The sequence below is a fragment of the Leptopilina heterotoma genome, unplaced genomic scaffold, assembly GCF_015476425.1.
Source record: "Leptopilina heterotoma isolate Lh14 unplaced genomic scaffold, ASM1547642v1 Lhet_99, whole genome shotgun sequence".
In the NCBI taxonomy this organism is placed as follows: domain Eukaryota; kingdom Metazoa; phylum Arthropoda; class Insecta; order Hymenoptera; family Figitidae; genus Leptopilina; species Leptopilina heterotoma.
Genome location: NW_025111206.1, coordinates 700,702 through 725,837, shown reverse-complemented (window position 1 = coordinate 725,837; position 25,136 = coordinate 700,702). Strand labels below are relative to the sequence as shown.

At 23.0% G+C, this 25,136-nt stretch overlaps 1 protein-coding gene across 2 annotated transcripts in view; it reads left to right on the top strand.

The window, feature by feature from the left end:
- LOC122512401 overlaps positions 1-25,136 on the top strand; it is a 94,038-nt gene that overhangs the window by 34,119 nt on the left and 34,783 nt on the right. The window lies entirely within an intron of this gene.

The following is a 25,136-nucleotide window of genomic DNA, read 5'->3' as shown; positions in this document are numbered from 1 at the left end:
GTCAACTTACAAAATGAAAAACAAAGTCAAACTTGAAGGAAGTTCGAATCGAAAGTCAAAATGAAATTATCAAATGGAAGTGAAAGTCAAAATTAAAGTCAAACTTGAGGTTAAAATCTAAGTCATTGTCAAAAAATCAAAGTCAAAATCAAATCGAAAGTCAAATTAAAAAATGAAAGGTCAAACCTAAAGTTAACGTCAAAATCCACTACGAATGTCAAATTAAAAAAAATTAAGGATAAACTTCAATTTAAGGACAAGGTATTTGTCAAAGTCAAAATCGAATAGAAACCCAAATTTAAATTACAAAATGAAAGTGAATTGATTTTTACATTAATTTTCAAAGTGCGACTCAAAAATATTAAAAAAAAGTTAAATTCAAATTCAAACTCGAATCGAAAGTCAAAATCAAATTACAAAATGAAAGAGAATGTCAAAATTAAAGTCAAACTTAAGGTTAAAGTCAAAGTCATTGTCAAATATCAAAGTTAAAGTCAAAATTGAAAGTCAAATTACAAAATGAAAGTGAGAGTCAAAATTAAAGCCGTAGTGAAAATTAAAGTCAAAATCGAATCGAGGGTCAAATTACAAAATGAAAAACAACGTCAAACTCGAAGAAAGTTCGAATCGAAAGTCGAAATTAAATTGAAAAATGAAAATTAAAGTCAAAATTAAAGTCAAACTTAAGGTTCAACTCAAAGTCATTGTCAAAAATCAAAGTTAAAGTCAAAATCAAAAGTCAAATTACAAATTTTAAGTGTGGGTCAAAATCGAATCGAAGGTCAAATTACAAAATGAAAAACAAAGTCAAACTTGAAAAAAGTTCGAATCGGAAGTCAAAATCAAATTACAAAATGAAAGTGAAAGTCAAAATTAAAGTCAAATTTAAGGTTAAAATCTAAGTCATTGTCAAAAAATCAGTCAAAATCAAATCGAAAGTCAAATTACAAAATGAAAGTAAATTTAAAAAATGAGATTGAAATTCAAAATTAAGGTCAAACTTAAAGTTAACGTCAAAGCATTTTTTAAAGTCAAAATCGAAAGTCATAATCAAATTACAAAATGAAAGTCAAAGTCAAAATTAAAGTCAAATTTAATGTAAAAGTCAAAATCAAAATCGTATTGAAAGTTAAATTACAAAATGAAAGTCAAAGTCAAAATTAAAGTCAAATTTAATGTTAAAGTTAAAAAATCAATGTCAAAGTCAAAATCGAATCGAAATTCAAATTAACAAATGAAAGTAAAAGTCAAAATTAAAGTCAAACTTAAACCTAAAGTCAAGATCAAATTACAAAATGAATTATAAAATTATCTACACAGACACGATTTTATTCATAGCAAAACTCGATTTTTATTCTTATTTTATTATATAGCCTTGACTCGAGAAATTGACAATTATTTGTCTTCCATAGACATTGATAAATTTTCGAAGCAAAAAATCTACTGTCTCTCTGACAAAAAAAAAAAAAAAAAAAAAAAAAAAAAAAAAAAATGAAGTAATATATGTATCGTCGTAACAAATCTTTACTAATCATTTGTTCTTGAAAGAGATAAAATCGCAAACTTATTTCAAGATAACTAGACCACACATTTTGTTTTGTCATTAATTCCACCTAATGGTTCTTTTACGATAATTTAAAATTGAAAAAAACTTTCGTCTTTTTATTTTCTTTCTTTTTTTTTTCTATTTTTGCACTAATTAAATCATTGTTACGAAAGATTATTCTAAACTAAGATTCGTGAAAGGGTTTTTCGGTCTCGTCGTCGACAAAGGCACGCGACTTTGTTTCTATTCTAAGTTGACCTATAGATCGCTTTCTTCGCGGCTCCTAAAAGCCTATTCCTCTTTTACATCGACACTATTAGAAAAAAACAATACGACTTTGAATTTTTTTTTCGATTCTCTTTTATTATAGATAGAATTCGATTTTTAGGAATTTTCAATTTTTCAATAATTGACAAATAATTATCAATAGTTGAAGGAAAAAAATCTAAATTTTATATGGGTAGGATAAAAATATGCAAATAAAATAACCATTTCGGAAATTCCTGAATTACAATATATGTCGTATCTCATAATTTACTGAAAGCATGTGCGGAAGTCGAGTCGCAAAAAAGATACTGATTCGCTTTGACCTCTTGCAATAAATTCCTCAAAAGATAACGGATAACGCGTTTTTTTTATTAATGGGTCACAAAGATAATATATCGTTCATTACAATATCGGCACGTTTTAACTTTTTATGTTTAAATAAATATGACCGAAAATTTTCCCTTTTCTGCACGTGTATGATAAAAAAAACTAAAAAAGTTTAATTTCGTTTCTCAAGTTCAAAATATATTTACAAAAACGGTGAATTTATTACATTCGATGGATTTTTTCTTTCGTAAAATTATAGTTACGGGAAATCCTTTTTTTATTTACTTTTTTTAATTTGTTTTGTTTTTTTTTCAATTCACACTCTAAACATCTGGAAACTGTATTTATTCCGATATGCGGAATAGAAACATCATCTGTCTAGACTATAATATCAAGTGGGACATCTGTTTCCTATTAATTTTCTTATAATCGTTACATCTACACTAATTAGTTGATTTTTCATCATAAATACGAGAAAGTTAGATAAATACGTTTGCCATAAAATGGAAACATTTCCCGGTGTGATTGCCTTCTTGTCAACATCACTACGGTTTTTTTTATTCCTATATTTTATATTTTATAATAACTAAATAAATAATTTTGAAAACAAAGTTTTAAATAAAAATTTTGAAGAAGATTTTCATTAAATAGTTAAACAAATAAAACTAGTTAAATGAATAATTAAACAAATAATTAAATAAAGAATTAAGTGAATTAAGTGAATCATTAAATAAAGAATTATGTAAATGATTAAATAAATAATTAAGTAGGTAATAAAATTAATAAAAGTAAATAAAAAACTCACCGGCGATGCTACAAGTTTTGAACTGATTGCTCCTGGCAATAAAAAATCCTCCGACCAGAAATTCCATTATTCACAGGTTCAACATCAACAACAATCTGAAACAAAAAATAGAAATCTACATTAAAAAAATTAAAAGTAATTACGTTATATATTTTGTAGTGGATTTTTTTTAATTAACAGGTTCGATTTTTCAGAATTCCTTAAATTGCTCTTCTCAACATCATTACATTCTACGATTTGCAAACTTGCATTAATTTACAGATCTAATTTCTTATCTTAATCTGCTTTCCTCGTTTACCATAATACTAAAACTATAGTAATAAAAATAATAATAAATTAACGGCTAATAGTGATTAATTAAAAAAATAGTAATAGTGAATAGTAAAAAGTAAAAACTAAAAAGAAAAGTAACAACTAAAAAGTAAAAATTAAAAACTAATAAAGAAGAAAGTAACAAGTGAAAAAGTAAAAAATTAAATCAATAATTACTTGTAAAATAAGACAAAAAAAATGAAAAACTGAAAAAATTGAGTCGTCTCTCGAGGGAAGTGAGAGTCAAATGACAACTTGTCTCGTTTTGTCTGCATATTCCGGCCCATTTCAAACTGAGTGTCTCTATTTTTATCCACACATTATACTTCTTTTTTCTTTCCATTACATCGTGTCATGGTTACAACCTCCCTATATCTCTATACATATAAACTTGCATTTTGCACGTATTATATATATATTTATTCCACCCACGTGGACGTTCAATTCCTCAATCGAAACAGGTGCAAACATCTCAATTTATTAATCCTAAAAAAAACTTAATTTTAAAATACATAAAATATTCAACATTCGATTCCAAATAATTGAAAATTTAAGCTACTGATTTAGTAACTAACCAGCAACTAACTAACTAACAAATAATTAATTAGTTAACAAAGGCCTAACTAATAAATTAACAAAAATAATTAATTAACAAACAAGGAACTAGGTAACAAATAACTAACAAACAATTAATTAGCTAATAAAGATCAAACTAACAAAGACTTAACTAACAAATAATTATAGCTAACAAAGACCTAATTGATAAATTAACAACTAACAAATTATTAATTAGCTGACAAAGACTTAATTAATAAATTAACAACTAACAAATAATTAATTATCTAATAAAGACCTAACTAACAAATATCTTACTAACAAATAACTAATTAGCTAATAAAGACCGAATTAACAAATAACCAACTAACAAATAATTAATTAGCTAATAAAGACCTAACTAATAAATAAACTACTAATAAATACACAGTTTTTTAAAGGATATCAAATTGAGACAAAAAACGTATTAAAATTGTTGAGCAGCAACAATTTTTATACGTAACTAACTAAGAAATAAAAAACTAAATAATAAATAATTAGTCAACAATCATTAAAACAACCAATTAGTCAAACAATCCATAAAAAATCGACTTTCTCCCAAAGTATCAGTAATGAAACTTAAAAAAAAAGAATTTAAAAAATTACTTTTTAAAAAATTACTTTTTAAAAGACGTATGTAATTAAAAGTGGAAAAAAATTGAGCTAATTAAATTCCCGACAACAATGATGTATATAATATCATGACACGTAATTAATGCTAGCAATACTGGCTTTCTTCTCACGCGCCTATACATACAGGATTAAAAATAAAAATAAAAGAAAGAAGACGAAAGATGGATTAAAAAAAAGAGAGAATAGAAAACAATATACGACGAATATCTTTATTAAGACGTAGACAACACCGTTGTATCGGCGATATGCTAAGAACTTTGACTCGAAACATATCTTTGTCGGGCAATAGATACCAGGTTTCGCTTAAACGGAGACTAATAGCGAGGCTAACAATAAAACGTTTCGATATGGGACCTCCAGCGATCGGCATATTACCAATAAATAATTGAGCATGCCTACCAATCAAGTTCCGAACACAGGCCATTCATTATAAAAGATTAAGCTATTTCTTCCCACCAATATACACACAACATCCAACAGAAACATCATCCTTTCTTCTTTTTCCCTATATAACAGTGTTGCTTTACTTTTTGATTTACATACTTCCGCTCTAAATTATTTTTCACCTGATCGTTAAAATTTCCCCCTCTCTTCTCTCTCTATACCATATAATATATAATACTCGATTTCTTCTTTGAAAATTAAAATTATTAAAATTAATTTTTACACTTAATTTGAATTAGTCAAATTTTTTATACTAAAACCATAACAGACTGCCAAGTTTCAGTTTAATTGGTCTTGTCATTTCTAAGTGATGTCCATACACAAAATATCGACAACGGACAGAAAGAATTTTTATTTATCGCATACTTCGTAAAATAAAATAAACCATAAATTTACCATAAATCTAATTTATGGTAAAATGGTAAATTATGCAACAAAAAACAATTTTTGAGCAATGTAAAAGGAAAATTTTATTTATTCTCTTACCTCTACATATCGAAATAATTTATTGACACTTCAATGAACTGTTAATTTTTTGTTGTTGTTGTTTGAAAACAAAAAAAAAAGATAATTGTTCGAGAAGACTTCAACTAATGTGAAATTATTGCTCAATCAGGATCGTGAGATTCACGCCAGAGGGAAAAATTCCATAAAATTGCAGATAAGGAATTTCGTTTACGATTTTGGCAAGCCGGGAGGGAAGAGAGCGCCTGATGGAGATGCAACAGGTTATTCGTCGCTTGTAACGAGAATAAAGATATATATACAAAAATGGATTTAATCTAAAAAAAAAAGGAGGATATAGGAAAAAAAACGGAAGAAGATAACTGAAGAGCGTAAAATACACGGAAAAAATGAATAAAAAAAATTACTTTTTACTTCTTTTATGCAGTAAAATCTATACATGAATTTGACTGCAATAAAAGTAGTTGTTTAAATTTTTTACGAATGTTTCAGTGGAAAATTATTGAGAAATAGTGAAAATTTCTACTCATTTTTAGTGCCTACAATTTTAACATTTCATTTAGTAGTTCAAAAATTAGTTAGTTTAGTAGTTCAAAAATTATTACCAAAATTTTAGTGTAAAATTACTATAAATCACAGGAAATTTACAATAATTTTTAGTAAAACTTTAGTACTTCTTTTACTAGTTTTAAAGTTACCAAAATTCTAATGGAAAATTGCTAAGAATTAATTCAAAAATTCCTAGTAATTATTAGTAAAATTTTACTAATAATAAAAATTTAAATTTTTTACCTAAGTTAGTAAAAATTTCTAATAATTCTTAGTAAAATTTTATTATTTCATTCAGTAGTTCAAAATTTGTTACTTATTTTTTATTTAATTTACTTTTTAATTTAATTAATAAAATTTAATTTAATAATTACTAATTTAATTTTTAATTTCACTGATTTCTAGTCAATTTTACTATTTCATTCAGTGGTTAAAAATTAGTTACCGAAGTTTATGAGTAAAACTACTAAGAATTAGTAAAAGTTTCTACAAATTCATAGTTCAATTTTACTATTTAATTTTGTACTTCAAAATTTGTCACGAAAATTTTAGTGGAAAATTGCTAAGATTTAGTAAAAATTCCACTAATTTTAGTAAAACTGTATTACTTAATTTACTAGTTTGAAATTTGTTTTTAAAATTTTAGTGGAAAATTGCTGAGAATTAGTAAAATTTTTTTAATAATTCTTAGTAAAATTTTACTATTTTATTCAGTAGTTCAAAATTGATTTCTTATTTTTAATTTAATTAATAAAATTTAATTTAATAATTACTAATTTAATTTTTAATTTCACTGATTTGTATTCAATTTTACTATTTCATTCAGTGGTTAAAAATTAGTTACCGAAGTTTATGAGTAAAACTACTAAGAATTAGTAAAAGTTTCTACAAATTCATAGTTCAATTTTACTATTTAATTTTGTGCTTCAAAATTTGTCACGAAAATTTTAGTGGAAAATTGCTATTAGTGGAAAATTACTATTTCATTCAGTCGTTCAAAATTTGTTACTAGAGTCTCTGAGTAAAATTACTAAAAATAAGTACAAATTTCCACAAGTTCTAGGTTCTGTCAAAATTGTACTATTTCAATTATAGTAGTTCAAAATTATTTACAAAAGTACCAGTAAAAATTTCTGCAATTTTTTTTTAATTTAATTTTTTCTTGTTACTATAATTCAAATTTAGAGAGTCCGAGTAAAGAACCAGTAAAGTTTTTTTAGACGTATAGTAAAAATTTACAGTAACGCACAGAAAAAGACCTAAAATTTTTTTGAAAATAGTAAAACTTACTAAATTCATTTTTTCCCTGTAAAATATCTATCACAAAAATCTCGTGATAAAAAAAACTCACTATAATCAAAATTGAACACAAGTGAAAAATCTCTTCAATTAAAAATAATTATTCATTTTACCTGAATTAATGTAAGGAAGAAAAGGAAACATAATTACACAATTTCACAGTGACCTTGACCTCATTACTTGTAAATTTCAACCTTCGTCACGCTTCTGCCTTTCTAGATTACACATCACCGTAATAACAAACTCACTCACACAATATTCTTTCAAAAATTCGATCCAATACCCAAACAATACTAATTTGACCTCAAACAATGTAAAAAAAATACAACCATACAGCCACTTTTTTTTTTGTCATCCACCCCAAATTTCTTTTATATACAACTCCGCATTATTCCCATCTCCTCGAGAAATTTCTCTCAAATCCAATATATTTCTCAAGCCGCGAATCGGAAACACGAGAAGACGCCCAGCTGTCACCATTTAGAAAATCTACCGCAGATTCTTTTGTCCAAGAGAGAAAAAAAAATTGTTAATATAAAAAAAAAAAAAATTAACAATACCGCTTGTAACTCAAAACTGACGGCGCAAAAAAAAGAAAAATGAGAATTATTCGTTTAATCGAAATAAAAACAGTTTACAATGGTCGAGAATATAGATAAATGGAAAAAAAGAGCGCATTTCCGGTTTCACTCGAAAATGATCTCCTTGCTTTGGAATTTTACCCTGATTTTTATCAGCGCAGAGATGTTATAAAATATATTTTTCGGAAGAGAAATAGAAGAGAAACAGTTTTTTTATAGTTCACCATTAGTTTCTTAGATATTCTTTTTTTTTCTCTCTCTCTCTCGCTCTCTTTTTTTAAAGCAGATGTTTGCGGTATAGCAAAAAAGGAAAGATATCGCGAATTACAACGTGTCCGATTCAAAGAAGATTGATGATCGTTTCAAAGGGGTAACCGATTGGTGCATTGTTCTCATGCAAATCAAGTTGTATTTTAATCAAATTTACAAATCTAATTCCTAGAATTGACAAAAAAATTTTAATTAGCATAGTTATTGCTTATTGTTCCAAATTACGTGACACTAACTATTTCCATTCTTTTCTGCACCCTCTTCTATTTTACTACAATGTTGACATTAATTTTTGTAAACAATAAAAAATTATCTCACTCAATAAATGAAGGGTAAAATTATTTTTATTTTTACAAATAAGAAAAAGCAAAAATTTCTGCAATTATTTTCAAAAATAATTAAATTCTCCCTTGAAATTCAATTATTTTTAAAAAAGAATTCAATGATTTAAAAAAAATTGTAATCAAATTTTTCGCAAATTTCAATTATTTTTATAAATAATAAAATTTTCACAGAAATTCAATTATTTGAAATACAATATTCAATAAAATTTTTTAAAGAAATTAATTAAAAAAATGTATATAAAATTCTTCGAAAGAAATCAATTATTTATATTTTATAATGATTTTGATGAAACTTGTTAACAAGAATTTATATATTTTAATTTTTAAGTAAAATTATAATTAAATTCCTCAAAAAAATTTAATTATTTTCAAAAATTTAATACAATATCAATTATTTTTAATATATAAATTTAAATAAATTCTTCGAAAAATTTCATTATTTCTAACTATTTTATTAATATTCTTTGAAATAATTCAATTAATTATAAATAATCAATAAAATTTTTTATAAAATTCAATTTCAAGAACTAATCAATTATTCAATCAATTATTTGTTTTTTTTATTTAAATAATCGAATAATTGAATTTCAAAAGATTATTAAAATTAAATAGTTTGAAAATTTCAATTGTTGTATAAAACGGTAATAATATTGAAATATTTATTATAAAAAAATTGATATCATATTAATTTTTCAAAAAATTATTAAAGTTTTGAATAATTTTACATAGGAATTTCCAAAAAAATGACTGAATTTTGAAAGAGTTACTGAAGTTGTAATTTTTAGAAATAGTTAAATTTCAAAATATTTCCCATTTAAATTATTTAAAATTTTAATTCCTGTGCAAAAATAAATATTTTAATATTTAAATTGACTAAAATTATTCATGTTTTAAATAATTTAATTTAGAAAATATGAAAAAAAATTAGTCGTTTAAAAAATTGTAATTAAAATTTTTTGAAGATAGTTAAATGTTTAATTCTAATAAATAATTTAAAAATATTATAAATTAAGATTATTTTTATTTATAATCGTATTTTAGAAAAATTCAAATTAACAATTTGGAAAATAATTTAATATTAGAAAAATTTAGAATTGAAGTTTTTACCGCATAGAAATACTGAATCAAATTTTTGTGAATTGAATAATACGAGTTTTATTTCGTTAAATTTAATTTTTCGACAGCTAATTTTTGCTACTATTTTTTAAATTAGTTTTCGAGTGCAAAGCCTGTATTTCTTTATTTTAATTAATTTTTTGTTCAATTTAATTTTATAATTTATTAGGTACAAAGTAGATTATTAAATTAAATTAGTTTAACTAATTAATTTCATTTAGTTTAATAATTCACCACGAGGTACATTTTAATAATTATTTATTTTAACTAATTATATTTTTTAACGAACTAATTATTTAGTTTAAAAAATTACTGCAAAGTAGATTATATCATTACATTATTTGAACTAATTGTATTATTAAATCAATTCATTATTTAGTTGCATAATATTTACTACGAAGTAAATTTTATTATTAAATTATTTTAACTAATTAATTTATTCAATTTAATAATTTAATAGGAATTAAATTCATTTTACTAAATACTTATTTTAATAACTTACTTTAATTTAACAATTTACAACGAAAAATTTTTTATTGCACTATAATTTTTTTCCAAAATAGTAAAAATTGACGGGAAAAATTGCAGACATAGCATAGGTTTTACTTTGTAAACCGTAAAAGTTAATTTATTTCTTTCTCTTTGCATTCTCAATTATAACTTAATAATTAATAAATTTAATTTAATACACAAATGCATATTCATAAGTATATTAATTAAATTTAATAAATATAATTAAACCCGATAATTACTTATGCGCAATTATTGTCAACATTTTCCATAATTAAATTACAATTATTGAAACCACTTTTCTTTACCACCACTACCACCACCACAAAAAAAATCAATCAGTTAATTTAATTTCAAAATATGCACCCAATTAAAAATTAAATGCAAATAAATTACAAAATTATGCTGCCAAAAAGAAAACATTTATTTTTCACCAATAGCTATAATATATACAGGAAAGTTCTTACTTAATTTGAAATTATTACTAATCAGTAAAAATATTCACTTGAGAATCAACACCCATAGATAAAAGTGGATTTTCCTATCCTGAGTTGATTCGCTGTTCTCACTTCCCGCGAAAGTTAACTCATATTTAATTAATCCCGCATATAACCAGTAGCAGTTCGATTTAATTAGTTATCCGTATGGCAGATATGGTAATTAATAAGAAAAAAAAAAGAAAGGAAGAAAAAAATTTCTTTCACAAATTGATATTAAACAGGATAGAATGGACACTATTATCATGAAATGGAAGATGAAAATTTGCCCTTGGCTAAATCAAATGATTATTAATTAACAAACTTAATCGCCCAAGACTATACACACGTAGATTGCTCATGATTTATCGTTGAAATTATACTGTGCTTGCATTGTTAAATATATACAGATACATATATGTATATAAAATGTTAAGCGCCAGTCTTAATGCAGGCGAGACTGGATAAATCGCTCATCTCGCCATTAAACAAGTAATTCAATTGAAGAAACTAAATTACACTTCAAGTCATTAAAAAAAAAAAAAAAAAAAAAAAAAAAAAATTCCCCACAACAAAAAAAAATAAATGTAATAATCTACAATTTACACATGTAAAAAATAGTCTCATTTCTGTTCATTAAACGAGGAGTTAAAATAAATATAACACTTCCGATAGCTAATTACAAATTATTATTCCGGTTTCAGTTGGCATCGGACATTTTCAATATTAAATGTATCCTTAGAGTAATAAAATTATTCTCTCAGGTGCATGTTTCGCATTTTCGTATAGTTATACTAAATGCATTAAAGTGAATTTTTCTATAAAAGATACAAAAAAGAAAAAAAATGGGGAAAAAAGAAAAAAAAGACAAGTCGAAGGAATATAAGGGCGCGATACAATCTAAATTACTTAATCCAGGTATTTACCTCAAAGATTCTATCATTTTAATGGTTATTGCTTCCAACCTGTTCTTATATTTTCATAGTCATATATGATGCCTTAATACAAGAGTTTAACATTTTGATATAAAAAAATGGGAAATATTATTGTATCCCAAAGGCAAAATAATCTATGACTAAAGTGTATGCAATCTCAAACTTTTATATTTTTTATGTATATTATATTTATATGTGAATAAAGTCATACAATGTTGCCCAAACTATAGGAATTATTCTTAATTCTTCTTCTATTCATAATTCATATTCTTCAAGGAATTAAATTGGCTTTTATGTAAGAATAATGAGACTGCCTATTCTATAAGGGACTTGAAGTTTGCAACGTCCGAATATCAACGAAAATAGGAACGAACACTTTTTAATAAGAAATAATAAATAATATATTAAACAAAACCAAAAGCATTTAAATTAATTTAATTTCAATGTTAATTTAATTTACATTTAAAATAATCTTCCATAAAAATTCCTGTATTTAAATACAAATGTTAATAATTTATTGAATAATTTAATGTTTCTTAAAATTAAATTCTCATAACGAAATTTTATCAACAAATTTTTAAATAATTGAATTCTTTTTAATCAAATTTTAATAACATTTTTAAGAATAATATTACATTTTTGAGAAATGTTATTAAAATTTTGATTAAAAATAATTGAAATTCTGAGATGATTTTTATTATTTATGACAATAATTAAATATTATTATTTATGAAAATAATTAAACGATTGCGTAGAATTTTATTACAATTTTTTTTAAATAATTGAAATTTTTTTGAACATTTCATTAAAATAGTAGATATTGAAAATCATTAAAGTGAGAGAAATTTTTAGAAATATTTGAAATTTTGCAAAAAAATTTTATTTAAAATTTTAAAAATAATTGAAATTTTGACGAGAATTTTTAAAAATTTTTGAACATAATTGAATTTTTGCGAAAAATTTTATTACTTTTGAAAAAAATTGAATACAAATAATTGCAGAATTTAAAATATTTTCAAAAGTAATAAAATTCTTCGCAGAAAATTCAATTATGTACAAAAATTTAAAAAAATCTTCTCAAAATTTCAATTATCTTTATAAATAATAAAATTCTTCTCCGAAAGTCTACTTTTTATGAAAATAAGTAAATCCCCATAAAAAAATTTTATTATTTACGAAAATAATTTAATTATTGCAAAGAAATTTTTTAAAAATTTGTAAATAAGTGAATTTTTTTGGAAAACTTTATTAAAATATATTAAAATCATTAAATTGGGTAAAATTTTTGAAAATATTCGAAATTGTGCAAAGAATTTTATTTTACTTTTAAAATAATTGAATTTCTGAGAACAATTTTAATATTTATAAAGATAATTGAAATTTTTACGAGAATTTTATTCAATTTTTGATCATAATTGAAATTCTGCAAAGAATTTTATTACTTTTGAAAATAATTCAATATAAATGATTGCAGAAGTTAAATTATTTTCAAAAAAAAATAAAATTCTTCGCAGAAATTCAATTATGTTCAAAAATTTTTAAAAATTCTCGTCAAAATTTCAATTATTTTTATAAATAATAATATTCTTCTCCGAAAGTCTATTATTTATGAAAATAAGTGAATCTCCATAACGAATATTATTTACGAAAATAATTTAATTATTGGGAAGAAATTTTTTAAAAAATTTGTTAATAAGTGAATTATTTTGGAAAATTTTATTAAAAGATATTGAAAATCATTGAATAGAAAAAAATTTTTGAAAATATTTGAAATTATTGAAAGAATTTTATTAAAATTTTCGAAAATAATTGGATTTTGAAGAAAAATTTTATTATTTATTTATTTATAAATAATAAATGTAAATAAGTGAATTATTTTGGAAAATTTTATTAAAAGATATTGAAAATCATTGAATAGAGGAAAACTTTTGAAAATATTTGAAATTATGAAAAGAATTTTATTAAAATTTTCGAAAATAATAGAATTTCGAAGAAAAATTTTATTATTTATAAGAATAATTAAAATTTTGACAACAATGTTTTTAAATTTTTTATCATAATTGAAATTCTGCGAAGAATTTTATTAAAAGAAAATTTATTAAAAAATGTAATTTTTCGATAAAAGGGCTCATTTTTGAAAAGATGGGATATTGATAAACTGATTAGTATTTATTTTTAAATTCTAAAATATTTGTTTCTTTAGAAAAGAACATGGTCTCGATGCTAATTTTCATCGGAATTGTTAATTTTATTAAAAAATGGCACTTTTTCAAAAGAAAAGTGTACATTTTTTAAATAAAGGGCAATTTTTCAAAAAATTTCACTTTTTGAAAAAAAGGTTCATTTCCGTAGAGCTCGTGTACTGAGGAACTCTTTATTAATCGTCTCGAAATTATAAAATAATTTTTTCTTGAGAAAATAAAATGGTCTCGTCGTTTAATTTCATTCTTATTAATTTTATTAAAAAATGTCACTCTTTCAAAAAAAAGTGTACTTTTTTTAAAAAAGGCCTCATTTCCGAAAAATTGGAGTTCTGGGAAACTGTTTAATATTAATTTCTGAAATATAAAATAATTTTTCTTTGAGAAAAGAAAATGGTCTCGAAGCTTAATTTCATCGGAATTATTAATTTTATCCGATAAATTGCATTTTTTAAAGAAAAATACCCTTTTTTTGGAAAAATGGGATTCAGAAAAATAAATAAGTAATAGTAAACATTACCCACAAATTCCAAACACTTCCAGTTTTACTTTGTAAATATAAGTAAAAATTACTTAACATTTTTTCCCAACGTAAAAATAACGTTCATCACTTCTTCCAAGACTGTAATTTTCCTCTCGAAATTCCTTTTTTTTCTCATAGAGTAAAGTGTTCAGCAATATATTTTTCACCTTCCTTTACTATTTCACGTTGGATATTTTTCATTTCTTTTTATATATATAGTATATTCCCTGACAGAAACATCCTCATTAGTTTTTTTTAAGACTTTGTTTTTGTGCATTAGTCTTCGCCTGCAGAGTTTATACAGGATCGTATATTCTCTTTTCGCGCACGAGAGAGTTTAAAGAATAAGATGTCTGGAATTTTTATCGAAATCCAGTAGAGAAAGAGAGAGAAAGAGAGAGAGAAGGAGAGTGTTAATCCAGGGGTCTCAGAGAATTTAAGCTTTTGCCCTTCTCCGAAAACTTTCTCAAAGTAGTAACACTCTCGCCCCATTTACATATTGTCCTATGGTAATTTGCTATTCAGCATCCGACAGGAGGAAAGAAGAAGAAGACGTTTATAAAAGAGGGTAAAATTAATGTCTCATCGTTTTGTCTTTAAGAAAACTTTTTGAAAATTGATTTCAATGATAAAATTTATTATCTTAATGTTTATTTCATTGCGAAAATTGTTTCACTATGCAAATTATTTTACTACGAAAATTATTTTTCTAGGAAAATTATTCTACTTTGGAAATTATTCCCCTAGGAAAATTATTCCCCTAGGAAAATTATTTCATTGAAATTATTCCCCAAGAAAAATTATTTCACCATTGAAATTATTCCCCTAGGAAAATTATTTCACCATTGAATTTATTCCCATAGGAAAATTATTTCACCATTGAATTTATTCCCATAGGAAAATTATTTCACCATGAAAATGACTTGACTACGAAAATTGTTTCACCATTGAAATTATTCCCCTAGGAAAATTATTTCACCATTGAATTTATTTCCATAGGAAAATTATTTCACCATGAAAATGATTTGACTACGAAAATTGTTTCATAAAACTTACTTGATCATTATTCAAAATTATTGCTTCTTATGTTATTGCTTGACGAAAATAAATGATGTCCTTCGTTAAATGTGAATTTGTTCCGGATAATTACACCACTTGACCGTTGAAATCATTAAACCGTTTGAAAACACTAACTAAACGAGAGTATAATATGACAGACGACTTCTAAAGATGTGATCCTATTTCGGTGCTTGGAATGAATGTCGGTGAACTGACATAACCTGCGGTTACTGACTTCTGTTGTTCTACATTTATTTTGCCCAACATTTCATATTCCCAACATCCTCTCCTTTGCCAAATCAACTGACAAAGACTGCAAAAATTCACTTTCCCCCCCAATAATTTTCTATGTAATTTTTTCTAAACGAAATTTTTCATTCTCTATTATTTCCTTCATGAAGCTGAAACTAACATCCATACTTAATTTTGGAAATTAAATTTTAAAGTTAAATATGTATATTTTTTCTCAAACGAACCTAAAATTTTGAAAAATGGGTTCTGATAACTGGGTGAAAATTTCAGCTGTTATAAAAAATATTTAAAAATTTAATTTTCAGAATTAAAGTAGAAGCTGATAATTGGGTGTCAGTTTCATATAAAAATTATTTTAGAATTAAAGATAATAATTTTGATTCAATAAAAATATTATGTTTTATATTCAATCAGAAAATATTTTTAATTTAAACATATTTTTTTAGATGGCTACTTATTTTTGAATTACAAAAATTTTTTCGAGCAGTTTTTGTCCCCAAATGACTCTACATAGTTTTTAATTTCTTTATTTTGTCCCAGGAAAGCCGCAGGTATTCTTATGATAGTCATCATAGTATAATTTTTTCTTTTATACATTTTTCATTGTATTTTTTATTCTTTTATGGAAATTTTTGCGAATCTGCCTTTAGTTTTTCGTTTTTAATCGTAAATGTCATGTAATCAAATCGACGTCCTGTGGACCCTATATGTGGTTTTTTTTTCTTTTTGACTAATTGAGAATTTTACGACTGATTTTTAAAATTTAGACAATGTATAGTTTTAAAAAAGAGATTTTTAGATATTTCGATGTTTCTTGGTATTTTGAAATGTCACCGCTGCAATTTTATTCATATTTATTTTTTAAATTAAAATTTCTATTTCAGATCTGTGGTTTTCTTGTTTTTATACCCTATTTGTAACACTTCACGAATGACTATTTTTATATCCTGATAATTTTACGATGTCGTAAAGTCTATTTCTAAGAATTGCAAATAAAAAAATTATGTAAATTGAAACTAAAGCAATATTTAAAAAAAAAAAAAATATTTTACATTTATTCGTATGTGAAATAATTTATGTTTTTATTTTCGTATTATTTCATATTATACCTAATAGAAGTGATCGTAAAATAATAACATTGAATAATAATATAAAGTGGTATAAAATAATATCAATAAATAAGTAGATAAATTGCAATAAAAATGAAAAATTAATATACTCTCTGAATTTAAGTCAGTTAATAATCGGCTTCTAATTCAAACTAATAAAAATTTCCTACTGATTTTAGTCTTTTTCCAAAAAAAGTAAAAATTCTTAAATAAAAAAGAAATTAATTGCTAACATTACATTAGTTTGAACTATATTTGAATGATTTACCTCATTTATATAAAAAGTAAATTATAGAAAAAATTTGTAAAATTTACTTTGGTCATATAGTAAAATTTATTTTGAAAAAAATAAAAATTACAGAAAAAAGAATTCAATTGAATTGTTTCGAAGATTTTTATTCGAATTTTTTTAAATAATTGAATTCCCATAAAAAATGTATTATTTGTGAAAATAATTGAATTTTTTAGAAGAATGACTTTTCAAATATTTACAAATGATTTTCCTCTTTTCTATTTAAAGTAACTCTTAGTCAATATTGGTAAAATTTACACTAGACGTAATAAAATTTATACTTTGAAAATAGTAAAAATTCCAGAATAAAAATAAATTCAAGACATTTTGATTCTAGAATAAATTTTACTCTTCATGAAATTAAAGAATTCCATACAGTTCGAAACTAAAATAAATTTTACACTTCCCAAAGTAAATTTTAGTACTAAATTAAAAGAATTTACATTAATGACAGTAAAATTTTTTCCAAAAATAGTAAAAGTTACAGAATTGAGAATATAAAAGAAAAGATAAATATAAAATTCAGCAATAATTCTAACTATTTTTAAATGATTTTGATTTTGCTATTTCCAAAGAAAATTTTAGTAAAAATGAATAAAATCTACATTGATCGTAGTAAAATTAATTTTGAAAACAGTAAAAATTCTAGAAAAGAAAGAATTTCTGACTGTTTGATTCTGGAGTATTTTACTCTTTCCGAAGTAAATTTTAGTAAAAATTTGTAAAATTTACATTTAGTAGTAATAAAATCTATTTCGAAAATGTATTCAAAATTGCATAAAAGAAAAGAATAATTCTGTTAAGAATTTTATTATAATTTTTGAAAATAATTGAATTTCGGAGAAGAATTTTTTTTTTATAAAGATAATTGAAATTTTGACGAAAATTTTTGTAAATTTTTTAACATAATTTTATTGTATTTTTTGCGAAGAATTATATAATAATTTTGAAAATAATTGAATTCTTGAGACGAATTTTATTAAAATTTCTTTTTAAATATTTGAATTCTTTTGTGAAATTTTAATGAAATAGTAGACATTGAAAATAATTGAATTTTGACAAATTTTTGAAATTAATTAAATTTCTACGAAGAATTTTATAAAAATTATTTTGAAAAAAATTTTATTGTTACAAAAAATTTCATTATTTATGAAAATAATTCAATTTTTTTAAAAAATTTAATTAAAAATGTATTGGAAATAATACTTAAATTCTAATAAATAAATTGTAGCAAAAGTTTCTAAAATAATTGAATTTCTTTGCTGAATGTTTAATAAAATTTTTAAGAATAATTTAATTTCTTTGCTGAATTTTAATAAAATTTTTAAAAATAATTACATTTTTCGAGGAATCCCATTAAAATTGTATTAAAAATTAAAAATAATTGAAAGTCTGCGATGAATTTTATTATGTACTTATGAAAATAATTGAATCTCTGTAAAAAAATGTTATTATTTATGAAAATCGTTGAATAATAATTTATGAAAATAATTCGTAAATAAGTAATTTAAAAATAATTTGTAAATAAATAATTTATGAAAATAATTTGTAAATAAATAATTAGTAAACGATTTTGTTAATTCAAATTCAGAGAGAATAAATTTAGAAAATTTTAGAAAAATTTATTAAATTTAGAAAAAATGGAGAAAGAGAAAGAAAGAGACAGAAATGGAAAAAAGGGAGAAAGAGAAAAAGAGATTGCGGGAGAGAAAGAAAGAAAGAGAGGAAATTGGAGTAATGATGAATTTGCATAATATTTGAGATGCCTTGATGTCACTTTTGTCTCATCATCACGACAAAAGAAACGTCATCAGAATTATTGAAATTGATAAGCATTATGCTCATTAATTAATCTATTAGTCTGGATAGTACGTGCCGATTCACACGAAGCTATGTTCGAGGTGACACTAACTGCACACTGATATTTACAGTGGAGTTGTGGGCGTCATAAAATGCAATTTACACCGAAATGAACCTTCCAGTACTCGTGGAATTTATTTGACCCCCTTCTCTCACTCTTTCTCACCTCCTCTACCGGTGCAAGGTCACAGTTACGCGAATATAACGTAAACGTCATTTTCAACTCACATACGCGTGACACACTTGTACGTGAATTAAATCACGCATTCCAATAGCGATTATCATTTTTCACACACATGTGATTTTCAATGATTAAAAGCGGAACTCTATTATTCTGCATATTCACTAAATGTCAATGCCGTTATGTTTCTGCTCTTTTTTTTCACGAAAAAGAAACTCTTGTAAATTATTTTGAAAGCTTTTGATAAGAATTTTTTTTTATTTTTTTTTTAAATCTGTAATTAATGCTATTTTTAATCTATAATTTTTGTAAATTGAGGAAACGTTTTTTGATGCAGTTCAAATTCTGTTTACATTTACCTCGAGTTTTCAAAAATCAAAGTCAATTTTTGTTATGGCACTAAAAATGAATAGTAATAAATTTGAATCAGCAAAAATGTTTATTAATTTAAATTAGAGACTTTTTTTCCCAAAACTGAAAATCCTAGGATTTGAAATGATAAAAATGTTTAGGAAATTCAAAATGAAAAAAAAATCTGGACCGATTTGCAATTTGTAGAAGAAATAATGAATAGCTGTTACACAAGTTTAGTGAATGAAAAAAAAAATCTCATTCTCCTCCTTGCAATTAGAGTGCTGACGTTTGTTAATAGAAGAGGTCATTAACTGCACTTGGTCTCATGCAGTTAATATGTGTTGGAAATTTATGTTGGTGAACGAGTGGTGCATTAGAAGAATATTGAAGGTAAATTTGCATGCCAAGTGACCACTTTGGTTTGCATTATCAAGAGCCTCCATCTGCAAATCGCTGACAAATCGAAAGATAACTCATTGATTATTATCGATAACGCTTTTATAGTCACAGCGTTCAATGAACACATGTAGAGATATTAATCTCAGCGTGTTAAAGTAATCAATTAATAATGTCAAATAGCGATTACATTTCAAAACACTTGACATCTGAAGTTTCAAATTATTCTCTTCCTATAAACAATTTTTCATTTTCCTCCCATTTTTCTCTACTTTCTCAATTTTCTCTTAATTATAAATTACAAATTATAAATTAATTATAAATACTATATTCAGTTGTAATTTCACACTTTTCTTGAAAGTATTAAATTAATACTACACTGAAAAAAAATTTATTTGATTCAAATAACCGACTACTTGACTGTTATTAATTATTAAATATTTAATTAAATCAAATAATTTTTATTAGAGTTAATTAAATGGTATTTGAATCAATAATTTCAGTATTTAAAGCAAATATGAATTGCACTATTTAATTATGACTCTAATAAATATTATTTGCTTCAATTAAATATTTAATTGATAATAGTCAAGTAATCCGTTATTTGAATCAAATAAATTTCTCTTTCAGTGCAAAGTGCATCAATTTGATACAAAAATTTAGATCAAATATTTTTTATTTGATAAAAAGATGTTTTATATTTATTATTCGCCCAAAACTTTTTGGCTTTTGAAAATTTCAATATTCAAATTTTTTATTTGATTCACATTTTGCTATCAAATTGTGAACGGAACTATAATAAAATTCAATTATTTCTAAAATTTTCAAGGAAAATTCCTCTTTTTTAAAAACTAACTTTTTTTAGAATTTTTCATTAAAATTATTAGTTAAAATAATTGAAATTTTCTAAAATTTTTACTTGAAACCTGTTGAAATTCTATTATTTGTAAAAATTACAAACAAAACTCTTATAAAATTCAATTATTTTTAAAATTTTCAAGTAAAATTCATCTTCTTAATTAACTAATTTTAATAATTTTTAATAATGTGTTCTTAGAGTTTAATTATATTCAAAGAAAAAAAAAAAGTTTGTCTGAAATATTTCTGAAATCCATTTATTGAAAATTCAATTTTACGAAATTTGGATTATTTGAAAATTTTTCAATTCATCAAATATTCGAAAAATTCAATAAATTTCAAAAAATTTTAATAAGAATTTTTCAAAAACGAATTTCTTTAGAATTTTTAATTAGAATTATTTAGAATTCTAATTTTCTTAAATTTTAAATTTAAATCGGTTGGAATTCAATTATTTGTAAAAATTTTTAACGAAACTCTTATAAAATTCAATTATATTTGAAAGTTTTGTGTAAAATTCATTTCTTAATCAATTATTTATAATAATTTTTAATAAAGTTCTATTTAATTATTCAAAGAAAAAAAGAAAGTTTGTCTTAAATATTTCTGAAATCCTTTTGTTGAAATAACTAATATAGTCATTTCTACTAATTTATTAGTAAAATTTACTACATTCAAAAGCAAAAAGTTATTTACCAATTCAAATTTGTAAACATTTTTACTAATTAAAATTCAGAAACTTCTTAAATTTCTTTCTGCTTGACTTATAAAATTTTAAATTACTATCCGCATGTTAATACAAAAACTTTTTTTTTTATCTCTGACATAATTGAACTTTACAAAATTTGAATTGAATTTAAATTGAATTCCCACTTTCAAAAAAATAAATTCCTTTCTCGTCAACTGAAATTGATTTTTTTAAAAATAATTTCATTTTTAAAAAACTATTGCTTATCAAATTTTTATTAATATTAAATTATTTAATGAATAATTTTTTCTTGAAATTCGAAAAGTAATTGAATTTTCTAAGGGTTGCGTTCACAATTTTTATAAATAATTCAATTTCAAAAACTTTTAAATTGTAATTTTTGAAAATTTGAATTTTAAACAATGTAATTTAAAAATTCTGAAGAAAATAATTTTTCAATAATTTGAATTCGAATATTTTTTAAATTAGTTGATTTTTTAATATATTATATACCCAATTGAAAAAATTTCGAATTGACATTTTATAAAATTGAATTGTTAACAAGTTTACAGATTTCAGAATTATTTTATAGATAAACTTCTATTTTTCTTTAAATAATTGAATTTTGAAGAAAATTTATCAGAAATTATTAAAAATAATCGATTTAGAGAAGAAATTGATTGTTAAAATTTAAATCATTTAATTTAATTTAAAATTAAATTCGAATTTATTTATAATATGTGCAGTGTAAAAAATTTAGGAAGCTAATAGTATCGAAACTTGTGAGTAGTTTTTCGATGTAACATTTTACTCCAAAATTGAGTTAAACAGTTAAATTTAAAATTTGTCCAAAAAAGTTTTAAAGAATCCCATCGGGGCTTAAAATTTAACTCCTTTTTTTCGCAGCATATATATTTGATCTCCAAAGGCGGCGAACTATTCGCAACGAGAAAGTTATAGATCTCACAACTTGATTACTATAATTTACAGAAAGTGGTCACTGCATTCAAGGAAATGATTTCCGCTTATGAGACTTTTTTCAGGGACAAGTCCATTTATTTTAAGCGCTCTGGATAAATGTGCTTTGCAAAAAAAAAACGTGAATGTAAATAAAACTGGTATATATAATAGATGAAAGAGAATAAAATAAAACTTATTCAATTTTCCTAATAAACTCTAAAATTATGCATTCAACAAACAAGTGAATAATTAATTATAATTTTGTACGATTGTGATTGACAATTATTTTTTTTCTCCTCTTCAAACAAGTAACGAAAAAGAAAAAAAAGCGCGTGACGAAAGAGAGATATATTATAAAACGAAAGAAAAAAAAAAATTCATCGTCGAGATCTTCGTTAAACCGTATACATAATATTTCACTGCCATTTGCTTGCTTGTCAAATTCAGAATCAATTAGAATAATTTTCGCGCTTCAAAGAACACGACAAAATGTTATTTGTATGCGCGATAAAAAAAAAAATGAAGTACAAATTATAATGTTATTTCCGATTTTCATTCACGTGTGGCGAAAGTTGAAGCATGAAAGGTGTATTTTAAAAAGATTCATTACTATTCGTGAAAAATGATTTAATCAAAAATTTACATTTCCAAGGAGCTTAGAAACTTTTTTAAGAAAAATATTTTCAACTTCTTTTTCATATTTTTAACATTTTATACTAATTTTTCATTAAATATTTGCATCTTCTTTACATACTTGCAACTTCTTTAAATATTTGTAACTTCTTTAAATATTTGGAACTTCTTTAAAAAATATTATTTAACTTTTCCGCAAAACTTTATTTCTCACTCATGAAATATTCAAAGTGGAACAAATTACGTAGAGCCGGACTCAGTGAAAGAATTAAGCATGCTGTATCAGTTTTAACTTTTCCTGTGCTATGTCGGAGCATACGTAAATTATTCTACTTGCTTATTCTCTTGATAGATTTCAAATCAAAGGTGAAGAAAATTTTTCGATTATTAAATAAAAAATACATTTTTTTTTTACTATATTCGACTTTTTTTCGGACAAAAAAAAATCTTAATTGAAAAATAAAAAGCAATATGAATTAAAAAATATTTTTCGTTAGTTAACTAATTGAATAGTTATGTAATTAGATACGTAATTAATAATACAAGATGTTTTAATTAATTACATGTGACATTCAATAAGATTATAATTACAATTAATATTTAAATGTAATATTTGATAAGATTTATAAGATTTTAAAATTTTAATTAATTATATAAGATATTCAAATAAATTGTATAAGTTAATTAATTAATTATATAAAACACTTAACTATGTAGATAACAATTAAATGTGCAATTATTTATATCATTAATGCAATAACTTAATTATTTAACTTATCTAATTTTTTCAATAACTTCGTTGGTTAATTAAATAAATTTATTTTAACCAATATATTAGATTCAAATAGCTTTAATAATTAACAAAACATACTTGATCAATTAACCTAATTAATAAAACTAATTACTCTCTGAATAAACAAATAAAGTAAATTTTAATGAAAAAATATTTTTTATTAAAAATATTTTTAAAAATTACTGAATGCAATAATAATGAAAAACTTAAATTTTACATTTAGAAACATTATTATTTTTTTTATAGTGACTCCAAATTATTGTAATAAAATTTTAATTTGTAAAAGAAAATATATTTCGTTTATTTGAATGTTCAGAATTTTAACATCATAAATTTTACTATAGCTTTATAGTAAAACTGACTGCAATTTAAAGCCAAGTTAATCCTGAAATTTTAACTAATACCGAATGGTTTCAATTTTACTCTTCCCAAGTAAATTTTAGTAATTTTTAGTAATGTAAATTTTATAAAATTAAATTTACATTGATCATAGTAAACATTATTTTGGAAATACAGTAAAAATTTTAGAAAAGAAAATAATTCCAGATAGTTTGACTCTGAAATATATTTTACACTTTAAAGAGTAAGTTTTACTTGAAATTAATCAAATTTATATTCCTCGTAGTAAAATTTATTCCAAAAATAGTAAAAAGTCTAAAATAGAAAAGAGAAGAATTTCTAAGATTCTGCATCAATTTCAACTATTTTTGAGTAATTTTCTTCTTTTCTATCTAAAGTAAATTTTAGTAAAAATTAGTAAAATTTACACTAGACAAAGTAAAATTTATACTTTGAAAATAGTAAAAATTCTAGAAAAAAATAAATTCAAGACATTTTGATTCTAGAATAAATTTTACTCTTCATGAAAGTAAAGAATTCCTTACAGTTCGAAACTGGAATAAATTTTACATTTCCCAAAGTAAATTTTAGTAACAAAATACTAAAATTTACATTGATCATAATAAACATTATTCTGAAAATAGTAAGAATTTTAGAAAAGAAAATAGTTCTAGACAGTTTGACTCTGAAATATATTTTACACTTTCAAGAGTAAGTTTTACTTGAAATTAATCAAATTTACATTCCTCGTAGTAAAATTTATTCCAAAAATAGTAAAAAGTCTAAAATAGAAAAGAGAAGAATTTCTAAGATTCTGCATCAATTTCAACTATTTTTGAGTAATTTTCTTCTTTTCTATCTAAAGTAAATTTTAGTAAAAATTAGTAAAATTTACACTAGACGTAGTAAAATTTATACTTTGAAAATAGTAAAAATTCCAGAATAAAAATGAATTCAAGACATTTTGATTCTAGAATAAATTTTACTCTTCATGAAATTAAAGAATTCCATACAGTTCGAAACTAAAATAAATTTTACACTTCTCAAAGTAAATTTTAGTAACAAATTAAAAGAATTTACATTAATAACAATAAAATTTTTTCCAAAAATAGTAAAAATTACAGAATAGAAAAGAAAAGAATTACAAAAATTCAACAATAATTTT